The 9,792-nt window shown below is 46.0% G+C and overlaps 1 pseudogene; it reads left to right on the top strand.

Annotated features, from left to right (window-relative positions):
- Nucleotides 1–2,503: 2,503 nt before the first annotated feature.
- LOC139641272 (uncharacterized) lies at nucleotides 2,504–4,002 on the top strand (annotated as a pseudogene).
- Nucleotides 4,003–9,792: the final 5,790 nt, after the last annotated feature.

Here is a 9,792-nt window from a genome sequence, read left to right as displayed (position 1 = left end):
ATGTCATGATGCAACATAGGTTGGGGTGGTTGTAATTAAGCTTCCAGTTAATCAATGTTTGAAAAACTAATTTTTAATTTCTTTCTTTGTGCTCCATATTTTTTAAAGTATTGCAGAGCCAAAGACATGTGATGCTGATGGGATTTTTGAGGCCATAATGTGCAGAAAATTACCTGGATCTGAGTGGCTGCTTGACTGCAACAGCAGCCAATGGAGCAGCCGTCAACTTTGGAAAGACGAATGGTGTCCTCACCAAACTACGAGAATCTGTGCTGAAAGTGAATTGTATTGCCCACAGACTGGAACTGTGCCTTAAAGGGCACATACTTTGAACAGGTACTTTATTGTTGTTTCTGCAAATAACACAATTTAAAGGTAATGTTTTTGAATATTTTTTTAGGCATATTATGCTTTATTTTGATAGAGATAGGAAGGTATGGGAGTGAGAGGGGAGAACATGCAGCAAATGACCGCGGGCCGGATTCGAACCTGGGACGCTGCGGGAAGGACTGAGCCTCATGCGGTATGCGCCCCTTCTGTTTGTTTTTTGTTTTTTTTGTTTTGTTTATTTTGTGTTTTTTTGTTTTTTTGTTTTTTTGCAACACATTTCATGTTTTACTCCGCTGGCAGAATGAATACTTGAATGACTCAACATAGAAGTAGTATCAACCCGTTATCATTCCCAACTCGTCCTACGTTGACTCTTTCTCAAATCCCTTGGCATCGCTATAACAACGCTAAAGGTACCCTTCTGCGTCTGTATAGGACGCACCGGGTGTTCCATAGCTCCATGGTAAAGCCTCTCGTGGCAGTATTGGACGCCTGCATCTTTTTAAATATTGAGCAGTTTGCTTTTTCACAACCGCAACCTTCCACCTGGAAAAACTACAGTTTGCACTGTTTGGTACTTCCTATGAGCACTTCACAATAAAAGCCCTGCTCCATGGGTTTTGTTGTTTTGTTGTTGTTTCTCCCATAGTTGACATTGTAAACATGGAATTGACATTGTTACTGGGGTATGTGAGGGTGGAAAAAACAAATCTTTTGTCAGATTTCAGCCATCTTAATGGGAAGCAGGAGAATTTCAGAAAATATTGTATTTCAACCCAGCTCAGTGCTGCCTGCCATCAGTAACCCCACTCCCATGAAAGTACAGCTCAATAGCTTTCTAGAGAAGTTGACTCCATGTCTCTATCCCCTTGTGTTGCTGCATAATAAGCCTTCAAAAGTAACCTGGGGTCAGAGTTCAAAGGGCAATATTGCACCACTCATGTTCTTCATATTGACATATGTTACTGTCCAGGTCAAGGCCTTTCCAAAAATGTCTTTAATGTTGTCCTACGACAAAGTTAAATTTTCACCTCTGTCCAGCTGCAGCCTCTTTCAGGCATAATTTCTGAGATCCTTTGAGACTCCAGTGTTTTGATTTTTTGCTTATTTAGTTGAAAAGATCCTTGAAGGTATTGATGTTTTTCCTAATCACAGTCATACTTTTGGATTTGGGCTAGTGTAGACCTTATTACCTACCAAATACATCTGTATTGTTGTCATACCTTCTGCATGGTCATGATTATAGTATGTTGTAGCCTCAATACCCCTCTGTTTACAGATGGAGTTTCCTACATATATCTCTGAAGATGACCCTGTTATGAGCTTGTAGGTGGCAGTCTCCACAGCTGATTTATGAAGTTATTATTATTAAAGCTAAAGTTTGGGAACAAGACCACACCTCAAGCACACATTCAATTTCCTGCTCCACCCTATTTATACGCGCCTAACCATGACCTTTTCTCTCTCTCGTATGTCTCAGTTCTCTCGTTTTGCGTACGTTCTCAGACAGACCGAGCTTTGATATAAACTTTACTTAATCGTCCATTACTCTCCATCCGGCAGTTCCAACGAGATTCCCCCCTCACCTCTGCGTTCTGACAGAGGTAGAAGTCGCCGTTGTCGTTCGAGGGGAGACATCCCCTCTTCCACTCATCATTTCTCCAACCGTTCAAGATCAAGGCGATCTATTCCCAGGCGACGCCAACAAACAACTCCGGATTCACCCCAAACACACACCGTGCGCCACTCCAGCCCTCAGTCGTGAGGGCCAGGTCGTATCTCCCCCTGTGCCTGCTCCCTTTGTTTCCGATCTGTCTCCTCTCTTTTCTTCTTTTCTGTCATCCCTGTGTCCGCAGGCACAGGGAAAACACCCTTGCACATGCATCCCTTCAACCCAGCATCCCTTCATCTTCCCTTCCTTCAGCCAGTGCCAGTACAGCTTCCTTGGCTCCTTTGGCCCCCTCTTCCTCCTCCATCCCAGTATGCTCTACTACCCAGAGTGCCCCGACAGTGGCAAGCCATAGCGGTCCCACCAACCCAACACCCCTACTTCCTACTAACCTATCCTTTTTCCCCTCCCTCCCCAACCCCTACCCCCCCTTCCCCATCACCCAAATGTTTTTTACCCATGCGATAATCCATCCGATAATCCTTCTCTACCCACAGCGCGTGGATGAGGAAGTTTGTCAACTTCCTCATCCACGGCTTCACACATGGCTTCCACCCAGGTATCCAGGTCATCCCAGATTCCTCATATACATGTCACAATCTTCAGTCAGCCCTCACGGAGCCTGACACTGTCGATAAACTCCCTAGACAAAGAGGTAAAGGAGGGTTTCATGATTGGCCCATTTAGCAGCCCTCCTTTTCCAATACACAGAATCAGTCCAATCGGCATTGCCACCAGGAAATACTCTGGCAAGAAGAGGCTCATCATCGATCTTTCATCCCCCCATGGTTCCTCCATTCCCAGCATCAACAGTCTCATCCCCAGTCCAGATTTTTCCATGCAGTACGCAACCGTTAATCACGCCATTTCACTCATCCGTCTTGCAGGCCAAAGCGCTTGATTGGCCAAAGCAGACATCACCAGTGCCTTCAAAGTCCTCCCTATACACCCAGACTTCTGGCGTTTTTTCGGCGTCCTCTGGAAGGGTGCTTATTATTTCTCCGTCCGTCTTACCTTCAGGTGCAAGAGCAGCCCCAAAATATTTGACTCCCTCTCCGAAGCACTCTGCTGGATCCTCACCAACAACCATAAACTCCCATATGTGGTCCACCTGCTAGACGACTTCCTCATCGTTACACCACCATCCTCACCCCCATCATACGGTCTCATGACTCTGACATCTGCTTTCTCCGAACTCGGCGTCCCTCTCTCCTCAGAGAAAACAGAAGGACCCAGCACTTCACTGGAATTCCTCGGCATCACACTGGACTCCGTCTCTTTCCAAGCCTCGTTGCCCGTTGAGAAAATACACCGCATTTCCCTGTTTCTTTCGAACTACCTCCTTGCTCACACATGCACCAAACGCCAGCTACTCGCTCTGCTCGGCCATCTCAATTATGCCATACGAATAATCCCTCAAGGTCGATCTTTCCTCTCTCATCTCCTGTCCATAGCCGCTGCCGTACCTTCTCTGCATGCCCACATTTTCCTAGACAACGCATGCCTCCTGGAATGGCATAACCTTCTTTTACCAAGACCACATCACCCAGCCCGAGGACATCCAGCTGTACACCGACACAGCTCCCTCTATCAGATTCGGCGGCTATTACGGAGGGAGGTGGTTCTCATCCGAATGGCTGCCTGAATTTTCTTCCCTCTCTCCTTCTTCCGCTCTTCACAAACTGTACCCCATTGTGGTAGCAGCACTCTTTTGGGGGCATGAGTGGTCCAAGAAGGCCATTCTAATGCATACGGACAACACCGCAGTCGTCGACATAATTAATAAAGGGCGGTCTCACTCACTGGACATCATGCAGTTCATGTGCAAGCTTACTCTGGTCTCAGCTCAGCACCAATTCATCATCCGCGCCAATCACATTCCCGCTTACAAGAACACCATCGCTGACTCCCTGTCTCGCTTCTCATTCCAGAAATTCAAACTCTTGGTGCCAGACTCCCATCCCACTCCAGTTCCACCATTTTCAGCCACCATCTTCAACTAACCCCGCAGCTCCAACACCTGGCCTCAGCATCCCAAAAAGCCATCCTCAATAGCCTTGCTCCCCGAAAACTGTCATCATATCTTACAGGATGGAACTGCTTCAAGGCCTTTCACACATGCCACAATCTGCGGTTTCCTTCCTTAGATGTTTTAACCTTAACTAATTTCATCACCTACGCCCATTCAACCCTCCATGTCAGAACTTCAACCATCCACGTCTACATCAGTAGCATCAACTTCATCAAATTACTCACCGGTGCCCCATGCCCTTCTGTCTCTCATTCCCACATCAGCATGCTAATTAAAGGTCTTCAAAAGGCCGAGCCGCAACTCCCATCGAAACGGTTACCCCTCACTTCAGACCTCCTCACACGTTGCATCCAAACCCTTTGCACAGGATACTTATCCCCCTTCATCGACGCCACCTTCGAATCCATGTTCCTCCTGGCCTTCTTTGGGTTTCTGCGATGTTCGGAATTCACCTCCACCACCTCCATCTATGATCCGTCTCGCCACGGAGGTCTTTCTGACCTCTCTGTCCACACTCCCGACTCCCTCGCCTTCAACCTCAAATTTAGCAAGACCGACCAACTTGGCGTGTCACATCCCATCATCCTGTTTTGCCTAGATTCATACTTAAGCCCATTCAAACCTTTATACAACTACATAAATTCCAGACTAGCTCGCCACACTTCACCCTGAGACCCTCTTTTCATCACTGAGTCCGGAGGGATCGCAACACGCTTCTGGTTCCACCAACATGTCCTGTCAAAATCAGGAATATCCCCTGAACTATACTCCGGCCACTCATTTCATATCGGAGCTGCTTCCACTGCTTCTAGGCAAGGAATTCCTGACCATACGAGCAAAATTCTCAGCTGTTGGTCATCTCAAGCGTACCACAGCTACATTTGCAGCAATCTCAGTGACGTTCAAAAAGCCCATGCTCATCTCTGCGCATGAAGCTCTCTTTGGGGAATATGATGGAGCCAAGAAGACTCCCCATCAGCGAGACAGTGCCCCCACCCTGAGTCTCAATTCCCTGGTTCCTCGAGCTAACCATCGACCCCAACTCATTCACCCCTCGATTCATCCCTTCATCTCGACCCCTGATTCATCCCTCCACCCTCGACCCTTGTTTCATCCCTCCATTCTCGACCCCTCTTTCCCTCAATAAAACATCTAAATACATCTCATAGTGGCATGGTCTTTGTTAGTGAAATGAAGTTATTATTATTATAACTAAAGTTCGGGAACAAGACCACGCCTCAAGCACACATTCAATTTCCTGCTCCATCCTATTTATATGCGCCTATCCATGACCTTTTCTCTCTCTCGTATGTCTCAGTTCTCTCATCCCCCCCCCCCCAACCCCTTGCTCTTCTCTCTCAGTACAGGAACCACAGGGGGATATGATGGAGCCAAGACGACTCCCCATCATCAAGACAGTGCCCCCACCCTGAGTCTCAATTCCCTGGTTCCTCGAGTTAACCATCGACCCCAACTCATTCGACCCCTTCGATTCATCCCTTCATCTTGACCCCTGATTCATCCCTCCACCCTCGACCCTTGTTTCATCCCCCTTCATAAACCATCTATATACATCTATATACAGATCAGTGCATTTCTTAAAATAATATTCCAACTTGGGTTGTTGCTAAAAAGTGTATTGTGTAACTGATTACTAATATTGCCATGTCGTTTGTATTCAGTGCATTGCAAAGTAATCTGACCCAGCCCTGCTTAACTGTTACACTCCTCATTATAGCAAGTTGTTACCTATGTGGTTAATATACAGTATATTTGCTTCTTAGCAACAACCAAAGTTGGGATATTATTTTAAGAAGCTCACTTGATTTTATCCACGCTGGAGTATCAAAGGGTCTCAGAAACTACGCCTGAAAGAGGTTGGGGTGGGACAGAGGTGAAAATTTAACTTTGTTGTAGGACAAAATTGAAAGACATTTTTGGAAAGGCCTTGACCTGGAGAGTAATATATGTCAATATGAAGAACATGGATGGTTCCTGTACTGCAATATTGCCCTTTGACAAAGAGTCAACATAGGACGAGTTGGGAATGAGAACGGGTTGGTAGTATCAATGCTTCTGGGCTCAGACAGCTTGCAGATAGTGATTTCAAAGTGAAACTAGAAAGCCCGAATGAACAGCTCGAAGTGGGAGTGGGTTTGAAAGTGCGATGTCTTTGTTTAAGGTACATGGCGATAATTCAATCATTTCATGAGCTTTGATGGAAACTCGCAGTGGGAGGAACCAGTACGTACCACTACAGACTCTGTATGTTTCAAGCTCAAGAATGATTCGGTCAAAATGATTTGTTTGTTCTCTTTTGACCAGCACTACTAGACCATGGTTTCACAAGAGATGGCTCACTTGCCTGCAGTGTTCTTGTTGCTGATTTGCTACTCAGGCGCATTTGGCGATGTGTCTGTATTATTTTATATAATAAAGTAATGGCTACGACTCCATTTTCCCCTGTTGTATTTTAGAAATAAATACACAGACGCTGATTTGGTTTTGAAGGATGCCATTTTTTTTCCAATGTAAGCAAAATTAAGATATTAGATTGCTGTGGATACAGGCATCAGCTGTAATGCTGATGCAGTCTGTTGGCTTTTAATTAGGCTAACAGGATTTGCCTTCTGTAGGCTAAATTGCCTGTACTACTGTAGCCTATTTGGTTTCTAGTGCCAATTTGTTCGATTTCACACAGGCGGAGCCCTCTAACAGGGCTCTATTGGCTTAGCCACTCATCTAGTCGCCTCAGCGCACTGAAAATTTGCATGCACATGCTCAGCCAATCAGGATGAGCCTATACACACTCTATGGGGCCTCGCACTATAAATGCCGAGCGGCCCCTCATTCAGCATCCACTTTTTCTTCAGCGCCTGACGAACAAGTTTGCCTAGGATGGCATCATCTGAGACCAGCATCGCTAAATATTGCCCGGGCTGCCCCGACCTGATTGCGACGACGGATCCGCATGAGGCGTGTTTCGAGTGCCTCGGCCCGGAACACGCCGCGGACGGTGTCTCCGATTCGCCAGACTGCAGCAGCTGCAGGGCTCTCTCCATGGAGAGATGCCAGCAGCGTTGGGCTCATTTCAAACGCTATCAGCATCAGGGTTCCCCTGAAATCGAGCTCTGCTGTGATGACAGCGAGGCGGATGTCAGCGGATACAGCCCTTCAGAAGAAGGACAAGGAGGACCTGCTAGGTGCTACGCTGTCGCCTGATGGGCTTTTCGGCGCATCCGTCACCGTGGCTACGCAGCGTTTCCAACGCTTAGAGGAGGAAAAGGCTCAGCTACGCCGTCATCTGCCGTTGGCGTCTTCTTCTGCCAAGCAGAAGACTTCTTCGCAGGACTCGAGAGAATGGCATACGGCAGCGTCTAGGAGGCGTGGACGGCATAATGTGGCTTCCTCTTCTGCTAAGTCCTGGGGGGGAACCTGCCTGGGGCAGTCAGTCAGTGGTGTGTGGTCTTCAGGGACAAACCAGCACATCAACCTACTAGAGTTAACTGCAGTCATGCTGGTCCTACAGCACTTCCTGCCTCTGTTACAGGGGAAGTATGTGCTAGTGATGACCGACAACCATTCGACAGTGGCCTAGAGGTGGCCGGAATGCAATCCGCACCGTTGTTGAAGGTTGCCGAGAACCTGTGGTGCTGCGCCACAGAGCACCTCCGTTCCCTCAAGGCGCTGCATATTCCAGAGTTAGGAAATCCCAGGGTCTTAGCTCCTGCTGTCAAGCCCTAGACTGAAATACATTATTAGGTGCTTGGGAGGAGTAGCTCTCTAAAAAAGCCTGGTTCTTTGTTTGTGTGTATTGCTTCTTGCGATGTGCACTGCTTTGGGGAATTATGGTATTCACTGGTTTCACTGGTTGGTCTCGCATAGCCCTGCATAAAGGAAATAGGCTACAGTGTGCGCTCATACACCAGAAAGTAACAGTAGTCAAACAAGCATCAACCAACTGGAGGTTGACTGGTGCACTGTACATCCACATACCAGGTATGTGGATGTACAGTGCACCAGTCAAGTAGTTTGGTGATTTTCAATGCATGAATATTTTGTTAAGCAATTCTGTTAATTCCAACACTGTGCTACCACAACACGTTGGTGTTAACGGGTGGAGTTTTTAAAGTCAACATAATTTCACACACTGCAATCATGCATACCCAGTCCACCCCATCCCTCCACCTGAGCACCTAGAAAACACACAATTGTGTTTTGGCTGCTCTTGTTGTAAATGCATTTAACCAAAGCATTCATTAAATAAGGTAAAAACACTATATATTTAATCAATATCCAGATTCCCAGCTCAGAAATATGACAGGAGGCTCTCTCCAATAGATACCATTACTGGTATTAAACAGAATGGACACAGAAAGGTCAGGTCAATGCCACACTTACCATTGACACCAGGGTGACCCTTTTCAATTTTCTGAGAAAATTAAGCGCCTGCTCCTCAAGCAGTCTTTGGATTGTCCTGCTAGCCTATCAGCAACTGGGGGGTGGGGGTGGTGTGTGTTGTGTGTGTGTGTTGGGGGGGGGGGGGGGGGGGCTAACAGATTAGAAGCCAAAAGGGAATTATGCCTGGCCATGGGAGCAAGAGGGGGGTGGAGAGTTGTAAATACAATACCTTTTGATTGAGGTGTTTTTCTGGCTAACAGCAGATCTGTTTTACAGTTCTTATGTCCCAGTATTAGGTATGTAACTGGGTAACAGGTAAACTCACTTTCCATACCAGGAGTGTCAAGTGTAAATTTGCAAGTTAGTTATGTGTCAATTAGCAACCATGTTAATTACATACTGCTCACAAACTATATTGCTTGGTAAAGGAAAAACATTTAATATTATTTTTTTAACAATTAGCGGTTAAAAATAAAAGCTTTTTTGAACAGTGGCATTCTGTATTAATAGAATAGTGTGTTACCACCGTTTTATAAAAACAATAATTCAATGCCATGATTTCCAGAGATTTCAAAGCAGCTAAGACAGTTCTACTTGTAGTAGCAGCAGAAGTAGTAGTAGCAGCAGTGGCAGCACTAGTAGTGGTACTAATGGCTGCAGAAGTAGTAGGAATAGTATTAATGATTAATCCCCTGGCTGGCTTTGTTTTGCAGTGATTTTAGCAAATTGAACAGCTAAGAAGCTTGACTCCACTTTGTATTATACCTGACAACACCTCTTAGCTAGTATAAAATCACTGTAAAGTGTAGTATTTCATGGCCTATATATAATTCTCAATGTATATGCTTCTGGACAGCCTTAACAGTAAATGTGATTACTGCAAAGAGAGACTTCACTTGCACTAGCCATAGCCTTAGACTGCTACTGAAACAAAATCACATAAAAGCAAGAGGAGCAATAAAAATCATGTAACTGGTATACCCTGTAAGTGTAATGGGCTTATTCATCATTGTCTCTAATGTCGCCTTCATATTCTTACTATCAGCCTGAATGAAGGGAGATATTCGAGAAGAGTATAAAACAATGACTGCATCCTCTTGGGACGGATCATATGTCTGCTTTCTTGGCTCCTTCCCCTTGACAAAAACACACCCTTTTGTATGAGCATAATCAATGATGTGAGGGAGAGGGAGAGAGAGAGAGAGAGAGAGGGCGGGGGAGGCCAGAGCAGTCTGCTTGCCTGTGATTCGCTGACATTCCCTCTAATTGGATCAAATAGGAACTTGCTTAGCTGGATGCTTTATGCTCAGATTGAGAGCAGCCTATGAAGAGAGCGCGGACACACCAGACAGGAAGAGGA

This window comes from Centroberyx affinis, unplaced genomic scaffold (genome assembly GCF_046629955.1).
Source record: "Centroberyx affinis isolate AG114_WGS23_722 - 3 ecotype Tasmania unplaced genomic scaffold, CSIRO-AGI_Caff_v1 ptg000029l_1, whole genome shotgun sequence".
NCBI lineage: Eukaryota > Metazoa > Chordata > Actinopteri > Beryciformes > Berycidae > Centroberyx > Centroberyx affinis.
This window is presented reverse-complemented; position numbering and strand designations above follow the sequence as displayed.